We start from the raw sequence: 10,161 nt of genomic DNA on the forward strand, positions 1-10,161 counted from the left end.
ATTGTTATATAATCCTAAGGAATGTAGAGGAAAAAAAAAAAGTTTGTTCTTTCTTCCTCCTTGAGAATTCCAAACCCATCTCTCCTTGGGGACCCCTGGACTTCTTATCAACCTGCCTAGGAATTGTCTCTCATTCCCTGCCCCTCCCCCCCTTTTCTTTTAGGAGAATTATGTTGCCAAGGGGAAGGGGCATAGTTTTCATTCCATAACTACTTCCTGCTGTTTAGGGGCTTGTTCCCTAAGTTGTTGAGGCAACATACTCCCCTAACCCTCATATTGAGGGTCTCTGATCCAGGGGCCCCAAGTAATAGTTGAAGGAGGCTGGGGCACTCCTAGAAGCTTGGACTATCATTTGTAACTTAAAAGCTTTCAGACTGTTAGAAACAAATCCATCTACAGATACAGGGAGCAAACAGCAGAAACAGAACAATCACATTATTGTAATTAAGATAGTTTTCCATCATGGGGAACTAGCGAACATCTCCCAAAGTGAGGCAATTGAGGCTTCAGGAGTATTCATAGCCTCAATCATCTTGTTCATGAGTTTAGTAAAATGAGTAAAATTAGTGCTTTTATCAGGTATATATGTACAGCCCTGGGTATAAATAATGGCACAAGTTCCTCCTTGGCAGCTGTCAGAATATCTAAGGCCAATCTGTTTTGTGAAACCACCTTTTTAATTTGTGCTTGTTCGGCATTAAGAGCTGAAATAGCCTTTTGAGAATCTTGTAATGCCTGTTGAGTAAAATTAGTCAAAGCATCCACTCATAGCATAGCATCTGTAGTTCCAAGAGAGGGAACAAACATTGCATCCAAATAATCATACGAGTGAAATACAGACCTTTCCCACCGAGTTTTAAGGTGGGGTAAATTATCAGGCTTTTCTGGAAGTTCTGAAAGTATGAAGCCTTGAGTAAAAGCTAGACCTAGGGTGTATCTCCCTATCCAGCCAGGAGGAGGCCATGCCCATAGGTAAGAGCCCCATATCCAGTAGGTCCCATTTGGAGCAAGCCAGCGTGACTGAGATATCCAGTCCCAATCAGTGCCTGTCCAGGCAAAGGGAGGGCCTGAACTGGGGTTGGAAAACTTGGGAATGATTACATTGCATATTTCCTAAGGCAAAAATCCCAATTGTTTTCAATCATTATAGTTAAGTTGTTGACTAACTTCTGGGGATGGCTCTATTTGTTTCCAGCATATAGGGGCAGTAGATATTAGACGTCCTTTTCTAGGAGTTAGCCATATAACTGTGAGGCTGCCAGGGCTAACACTATGACAGGCGGCCCGGACCTAAGTTTCGGTTTCCCCTGAAATGGTAAGATTCCCTACCCCCATCAGGCCGCCTGGAGCCAGCCAAGCAACAGGCGCCCAAAAGGGAACAAAGGGAACATATCAAGGGAAAACTGAAAAGCCCATGAACGCCTAAGTTTGAACAAAAGCCTGCGAAAGTTTGGACCAATAATATTGCTTTGCAAACATGTAACCAATCCGCTTAAACCAGCTACCAACTGCCTATGTTCACCCTATAAATTGGTGTAACAGCTGGGGCTCAGGGCTCTCTGACCCTGCACCACTGCGTTGGATGGGGCAGGAGCCCTGGCTCGAGTCAGTAATAAACTTCCCTTTTTGTGAGTTGCATTGTCTTGGAAGCCTTCTCTCTTCCCGCTCGGGGATTCGGACATCAGGCATAACATTTGGGGGCTTGTCCGAGATCCCTTGACCGGGAGAAAAGAACGCTTGCAAGACAGAGGGGAAAGATAAATAATAGCACCGGTGCTCAGGCAGGACAGGAAAGTCCAGTTTAAATCCGAGGCCCTGCTGTGAAGCAGGAAGGTATCTGGCACAGAAGAAAGCTTTCTATTAAGGGGGGAATGGATTAAACGTTCCAGCCGGTGTAAGGCCGAGGCCAGCGGACGTGCTGGAAGGCAGCCGGCTCTGCGGGAAGGAAAGTTCCTCTCCCGACCCCAAGTCTGGTGAACAGTGGACGCCATTCGGTAAGGTGAACCTGCTACAGGGAGGCAAGAGAATTCAGGGGGCCCGAATACCCAGCACTATGTTATCGGACGACGTTTGTCCGTGTGTTTGTCTTCGGCTCTCCGTGTTTGTGTGTGTGACGGCATTGTCTCTGGTCCTCCTCCTCCTCCTTCTTCTTTCAACCTGGCTTCCTTTCCTCCTTTTGAAATCTTTGAAGACATCTGAAGTTTTGTGTCTCTATAGAAGGTTTTCTGAGAGACTGTATTCTTGTATTTAAGAGAGTGTCTGATGAGGACTGCCAGGTTTATATGTGTTTTAACTCTGTTCTCTGTTGTGATTTGTGACGGCTATTTTCCTTTGTCTGGCCACCATTTAGACCTGCCGCCATTTTGTTAAAACTTGATTTTTTTTCCCTGTGCCTTGAGACCAGGGCTCTCAAGAACACTCATCTAGACCATCTTTAACTCCTGAGACTGAGAAGAAAAGGAAAAAAAGAAGCCTTTAAAAATGTTATTTATTTAAATTTTATATTGTAATATCTAATTCATGACCAAACTTAGAAAATGAAGATAGATCTTGCACTGTGTCTGTCTAAATGTGTTTTGGTATGTCTTTATCTCTGGAAAATATTTTTATGTTAATTTGTAAATGAGATCTATTTAATTGGCTTAAAAAAAGGGTAAGCACTTACAAATCAAATAATTCTAAATTAAACAATAAATTCCAGGTTTAGGTGAACTGGGAAATATTCAGAATTAAATACCTGATATTAATGTTTGTTTGTTGACCTATCTAATATAGACATGTCTTAGAGTAATTAACATCAAGTGAAATATTTTCATTGTACCTAGGTTTAATATAAGTTAAATATTATACCTGTTACAAGTTTGTCGACAAGGAAATTACCTCGAGTAAAAAACTTCTAAAAAATGTAAATGAGGTATGAGTTTGTATATAAACTCTATTAAGAATAATTATTCTTTAAGAATATCTGTTTAAAATAGTCTCTCCAGATTGGTGTAACTTGAATTTCTAAGGGTTGTGCTAAACTAAGTATTGGTAGTCTATTAAATAATTAGGTCATTTCCAAGTGAAATAAGATTTTGAGACATTTACTACTAAACACTGATTTCCTTTTACAGAAAAACTAAAGAGATTTGGGACTATAAATGAATAATGTTTGATGCCATCCTAAAATGTTTTAAGAAAACAAGGGTTTTAAAAATTATCACTGGTATTTATGCTCATCAATCTATAAAATGCTAATATAAAAGTTAGCTCTTGGTTGTTAAAGAAAAGCAAGAAGTGTGCTTTCAGTAAAAAAAAAAGTGTAAAAAAAGTACTAAAAAGAGTTATGCATGATCAGGATTTTCTAAAATTAGATTACAATTAGTTAAATAAATGGATTTTGTTAAGAATGACACAGTCATAAGAAAACTGGTTAGAGCCAATTAGGTCCAAGATGACGGAGCTGACTTTCACTAGACCTTGAGCCTTGGTATTTGCGCCCATTGTGACATATCAACAAGCTAAATGATACACCCATCAACATTGACTAAATCTGACCAAATGTTCTAAAGCTTTTAATTGATCTTTTCGATAAAACTTCCTGAATCGAATTCTTTTGAAGTTCCTTTGACATCTAGCTAACTTTGGGGTGTTTCAGAGGGCCCCTGAAACATCCCAAAGAAAGATATTAAACTGTTTATTTGGTTGGTTAAATTACATGAAAAAGATTATCAAATGAGTAATAAATCTGCTCATGTTATAATGAAGGAAAAATTACTAATATAGATATCCTAGAAATTATATGGAGTTCTTAACATTTTGATATGTCTTGGTATTCTGATGAAAAACCTGATGACTTCACAAAAGTTAACAAAGGACTGAATGAACCAGTGAATATGCTTATAACTTTTATGGTTTCTATCTGAGAAACTATAGGTTTAAATCATGTGTTTTCCGGGAATAAAGAAAACCTTCCTCTCAAACTAATTATAAAAATAATTTGGTAAAGTTACATGTTATAAACAAAACAATTATATTTTCTCTCTATCTGATGCCTCCAGAAATTTGAAACTCTTAAGTTTCCAGTAAGTTTATCAAATGAGCTAAAAAGGTTATCTCACTAACAGGTACAAAAATCTCAAGGAATTTTTGAGACCTTAAAAGAAAAGAGTTCACCTAGATTTGTTAGACAAAATCTGTAATAAGCCTTTGGTGTGAGTTTCCCAGCCCTGTTTTATATTAAAAGTTCAGTTTGAGATCCTATAAGTGTTTCAGCAAAATAAAAAGTCTATGATCAATTCTGTTATGTGATATTAATGTGAAAGTTTACCAGGACTGGAAAAAGACATAATTTAAGAGACTGTCTCCAACCTGGATGGAACGACTTTTTATCAGGTACTCTTAACTAGCTCATGCACAATGAAACTGAAGGGAAATTAACTCTTAGATTAATTCCCACTTCCAAAGGCCCCTACACTGGATTGGTCTATAGAGAAGACAGCTGACCTGATCTCACCTTAAAATGATGCTCAAACAAGAGAAACTACAGTACACCAGGATGAGAAGACAACGACATCAGAGGTAGACAGCTTGTCCAAGATGCTGGACCTGATTCGTATGATCGTTTATAGTGTTCTCTTGACTTCTTAGACCTTTGTATATAAATCAAATTCTTTTCTATCATAGGCCTGATTCTATGCCAGTTTTAGAAATCAATCCAATTATTGGGTTTGTGGCCAATTACCTGTATCTAGTTCTGGGTTACCTTGATAAATTTCTCTACTACAAGACTCTAACTGGTTGGCCCTGAGGAAATTTACTTAAAAAAAATTATAGTCATATTCAGTTCACTATGATACTACCAGACAGGATCCCCTCACTGGGCCAATTAATAATGCCTACTCTGACTCTGGCTATAAATTTGAGACTTTTTCTATTCCTCGAGCTCAATCAGAGCAACAAGAAAAGCTTTAGCAAAAGAAAAAGAAATCTCCCACAATTATGAGATAGATTTATATAGGTAACACCAGGCTACGGTAATTTAGGTTTAAAGTCTCCTCTGTGTTAAAAACAATTAAATCATACTAAAGATAATCAGTCTAGTAACACTAGAAAACTGGGCTGTGTGCCTTATAGATGGTGGTGCCAATGTATAATTTCCCTGAAAGATAAAGATTCGTACAGAGTAGACTAAGTCAGACAACCTGAGATATACTGGGCTACATCTAATGGAAGCTCTTAAGTCTTACTTGTGACTTTACTAGTACTGCTGGCTATGTTCGTTGTATTTCACCTGTTTTACAAAATTGCTATTTCTTACAGTGCCAAATGTGTGACTGAGGCCTCTGATAAAATAATATATAGTTCCCTATGAGATCGATGATGATGACAGTGTAACTCTAGATATGAGAAAAAGCAACAAGAGGGAATGTTTTCCTGGACCAAGAGACTAGTAAGACAGGTGGTCCAGAGAATTTTAGATACTGTTTTATGGCCTAGTCCAGTAACAGCACATTGAGTGGCTGGTCGACAAAATCTTTGCCAGACCTGAGAATGGACATTCTCAGCACCATGGGATAAAATGGTCCTGAAATGCCCCCCTCAAAGTCGTGGTCAAGTTTATAAACAAAAGGGGGCTCTGCCAACTGAAGATTGACACTTGCCATCTACATCGGCCACTGCAACTGCTGACTTTCAACGGCCCTGAAAGGAGTTCAGGGTGAAGATCAAGAATGTTCCGTGCTCTGGGAAAAACTGGCAGAACAGGTCTTCAGACAGTTAGATCTTTTCAGGAGATTTTATGAGTCCCAATTCTTGCATTTTCTCATACCTAGAGAAACACTGACATTATTAATGGTGCCATCTGCTTTGGCTATTAAAGAAAAATTTTACAATTAAAAGTCAAAACAGAGTACTCAGCTATGGTTCAGACATCCTGGGAAATAACCAGGTGTTACTATGGGTGTAATTTCAGATTAGACATTGTATTGCTAAACACTTGAGTTTTCTGAGTCGTGTCAGGCTTAGATGCCACCACTCTCAAAACAATGTCTGCTGGAAGCTAGTAACTTCTACCTTACTTTTTATAAAACCAGACAACTGGCCACCTGGCTACAAGTCTCCCTGAAGTGCCAGGTCCAGACTGGGTTTTAGGCCTATTCTTCTAAAAGAAAGAGATTTACTTTGTCTATTAAAACTCCAGTTATCCCTTCTCCAGCTACTACTAACTGGGTATGTTACAACAAAATGGCAGACCAAGGGATTGAGATTTTAATCATACAAGGCTCAGATCTAGGACTTGGGACTCAGGAATACTTCCAATTCAGTGTCTCTTCTCCAAGCTGAGGCGGTCCTATGCCCCATTTTGACAAAAAGTTATCACAGTCATAGTTGCCCTGTTCCCTAAATTAAAACTGAACAGGACTCTGTGGGGTAGTGACTCTGGAGTACAGATCTGCTGTACTGTAAAATATAGGCTTTATTCAGCCTCCTTGACCTTCCCTGAGTTCCAAAGAGTAGATTCAAACAATTGCCAATCAGAGAAGGGAGGAAATACAGAAACAGAGGGGAAACAATCAAATGGTGGTACAGCCTTGAGACGGGTCCTGATTCCTACTCAAAGAAATATGCATAACAATGTCTTTTGAGTTCTTCTACAGAACTGGAGCCCCCACCCAGGTGGAAGATGGTAACTTCAGACTAAACACAAAATTCCTAGAACACAGTTCTGTTGCTTGACCACCAGCCAATCATCCCAGCGGTGCCTCCTGTTTCTGGGGACCAGTGATGACCATCCTGTTAGGTCTCCTGTTTGGCCCCTGTCTATTTTACCTCTGAGAGGCGCCAACAGTTTCAAACTAAGTTGCTGTTATTACAAGAGTAAAAGCTGGTTTCAGATATAAAACACCCCAACTTAGGTCAGGTGTAGAGAGACTTCTGTTCTGCTAGGCAGGCCTACACCCAGGCACAGCAGGAAGAAGTTACAGAAGAAAGAGACCTCCGCCCCAATTCCCAAAAAGCATCTTGAGTATGAAGTCTCTCAAGGGGGAGTTGTTAGGGAAAACACACTGCCTGTCCATCCACCTAATGTTACTCAGATCTCAATATTCGACTGTCCCCACAGATGATATAGAAGACCCATGATTGGGCCTTCCCTAGAAACAAAGACAGGGGGGAATGTGAGGCTGCCAGGGCTAACACTATGACAGGCGGCCCGGACCTAAGTTTCGGTTTCCCCTGAAATGGTAAGATTCCCTACCCCCATCAGGCCGCCTGGAGCCAGCTGATCAACAGGCGCCCAAAAGGGAACAAAGGGAACATATCAAGGGAAAACTGAAAAGCCCGCGAACGCCTAAGTTTGAACAAAAGCCTGCGAAAGTTTGGACCAATAAAATTGCTTTACAAACATGTAACCAATCCGCTTAAGCCAGCTACCAACTGCTTATGTTCACCCTATAAATTGGTGTAACAGCTGGGGCTCGGTTCTCTCTGACCCTGCACCACTGTGTCGGATGCGGCAGGAGCCCTGGCTCGAGTCAGTGATAAACTTCCCTTTTTGCGAGTTGCATTGTCTTGGAAGCCTTCTGTCTTCCTGCTCAGGGATTCGGACATCGGGCATAACAATAACCTCATCCCATATTTGATAAATGTCAGGTAAAAAGCCACTAGATCTAGACCTATTTACCTTATGTGTAGCAAAAGTCATTAAACCAAGACAATGTATAATCAAAATTAAAAGTCACATTATGTCCATTGTTAAAGTAGAAACTGTTGCACAAGTCGATCTTAGGGTTGTTAGATGGCATCAGTTTAAGAGGAGGATTTACATGTGATTGTTGTCAAAGATATTTGCAGACTTGGAGAAAGTCCCTTGAAGTGGAGATGTCCTCCACAGGAAGCCTTCCACTGATGAAAAGGGGAGCACTCCGCAGACCCAGCAGTTAGACCGATTGTGGGATGCAGTACAGGAATGAGGCCAGGACAGGGAGGAGTCTTGAGGGTCCGACGGCAGACTCGGGACTGTTGGAGTCAGCAGAAGCAGGCTCACATAGATTATCAGGCCCATCTGAAAACGACAAAGTCAGAGCACAGAAACTAAAGACATAAAACTTCTTAGTTCTGGTCAGGGTGCCATCTCTTAACTCAAGTGTGATGCAACCATGAATCAATTCCTTCGACGGCTGTGGGAGAAGAAAGAGTAACTAGGTTAAGGGCCTTTCCAGAGGGGCTCAAGAGATTGGCCCCTAAATCCCAATGTTTTTATCAGGACGTCTGTTCCTGGCTCAAATAGAGGCTTGCTTGACTCAGAGGCTGGGTCAGGAGTCACCTCCCAGAGTTCCTTTAATGCCTTTTTGAAAAGCTGAGAGCTGGGTTACATAATAGTTAATTCCAAGGCTTTAGGAAAACTTTTCCATTGAGCATTTTCAGGAATTACTAATCGTCCATTTGTGGACTGTAACCATCCTTTACCAGTAATCTTCGCTCCTCCTTTCTCATAGTTTTCTAATTCTTCCTCAGTATATTGTGGTTTTTCCTGTTCCACAGGACCTGTCTAGATCAAAGGCATCTGCAGTGAAGGGGTTTTGTAAAGTGCTGCTTTCCTCGCTTGACCTTCGGCTGCTTTACTCTCATCCCTGCTGTGCCCTTTGCAATGCATAACAGCTACTTCTTTAGGACAATATATTGCAGTTAAAAGTCTCTCGATCTCTTTGAAATGCTTAATAGGTTCTCCTGTTGCTATTTTAAACTCTTTCCATATTACGGCATGAACATGTAAAGTCAAATAAGCATACTTAGAATCAGTGTAAATATTTACTCTTTGCCCTTTGCTTAATTCTAGAGCTCAGGTCAGAGCCACAAGCTCCACTAACTGACCACTGGTTCCCTGGGGGAGAGATTTTGCTTCTAAAACCTGTTCAGTCATCACCGCGGCATAACCTACTTTATGCCTCCTATCCCGAACGAAAGAACTGCCATTTATAAATATTTCCATGTCAGGATTGTCCAATGGTGGGCGGGGGTGGGGGTGGGGGCGGGGGTGTGTGTGTAATCCATTAGATCTTTCCGAGCTGCATAGTTTAAAGTCAGAATTGGGAATAATCGTGATCAGGTGTTTCATTTTCCTTCTCAGGAAGGAAAGTGGCAGGATTTAAATTTCCACAAACTTTAAGCTTATTTGTTGGTCCTTCTAACAGCAATGACTGATATTTAAGAAGCCTACTGTCTGTAATCCAGGTATTAACCTTAGAGTTTAAGAATACACTCGCATATTATGTGGAAATAACTGCGGGTCTTTGAGCTTGACAACTACAGGAATAGCATTTTGTGCTCGACCCATAGATTTTCCATCAGCCCACACTCTAGGATTTACATGTTGTTCAATTAAAGGGAGAGAAAGGGAGGGCTCCATATTCATGAAAACAGAGGCATGGACCTTGCTCAGTATATCCCTCCCCAAAAGGGGTGGGGGAGACTCTGGCACGATCAGAAACTCTTGTGAAAGGCAGAGTCCCAGTTACAACTTAAAGAACAACTGACACAATACCTTTTGGCTCTTCGAGGCAGTCCCACTAAGGAAGCGGATCAGGAAGAAAGTGGGCCAGGGGCTTCAGTAAGCCCAGAGTAAGTTGCCCCAGTATCTAAAAGGAAATTGACATGTTGGACCCCCACCATTATTAATACCTGGGATTCCTCAGGTGTAATTAGGACAGGAGCTTGTGTGGGGACCCCCGAGTACCTACAGTCCTGATTGCCTTGAGAGTCTGATCCCTGAAACCTACACTTCTGAGGACAGTCTCTCCTCCAGTGTGGTCCTTGCAGACCAGGCATGGAGCCGGGCAGCTTAGATGCCTGAGGGCAATCCCGCTTGAGGTGCCCCTCCTTTCCACAGGAATAGCAGGCGCATCCTTTTTCACCTGGGTCCCTCTGGGCATTTTTCTCAGGCTGTTTAAGAATGGTTCTGACAGCCATTGCAAGGGCTTACGCCTGTTCCTTTGTCTTTTTCTGCCTTTCTTTCTTTTCCTCACATTCCCTACCATAATAGCTGTTTGAGCCAGTTGCAACAGTTTCTAAAGACTGACTTGGTCCATATGCCAGTTTTAATAGCTTACGGTGGATATCTGGAGCCCATTGAGTGAGAAATCTATCTTTCAAGATCACTCTCCCCTCTTCATTTTCGGG

General features: G+C 41.3%; 1 pseudogene; it reads right to left on the bottom strand.

The window, feature by feature from the left end:
* Positions 1–271: 271 nt before the first annotated feature.
* LOC139039444 (endogenous retrovirus group PABLB member 1 Env polyprotein-like) lies at positions 272–8,047 on the bottom strand (annotated as a pseudogene).
* Positions 8,048–10,161: the final 2,114 nt, after the last annotated feature.

Source organism: Odocoileus virginianus, chromosome 18, assembly GCF_023699985.2.
Source record: "Odocoileus virginianus isolate 20LAN1187 ecotype Illinois chromosome 18, Ovbor_1.2, whole genome shotgun sequence".
In the NCBI taxonomy this organism is placed as follows: Eukaryota; Metazoa; Chordata; class Mammalia; order Artiodactyla; family Cervidae; genus Odocoileus; species Odocoileus virginianus.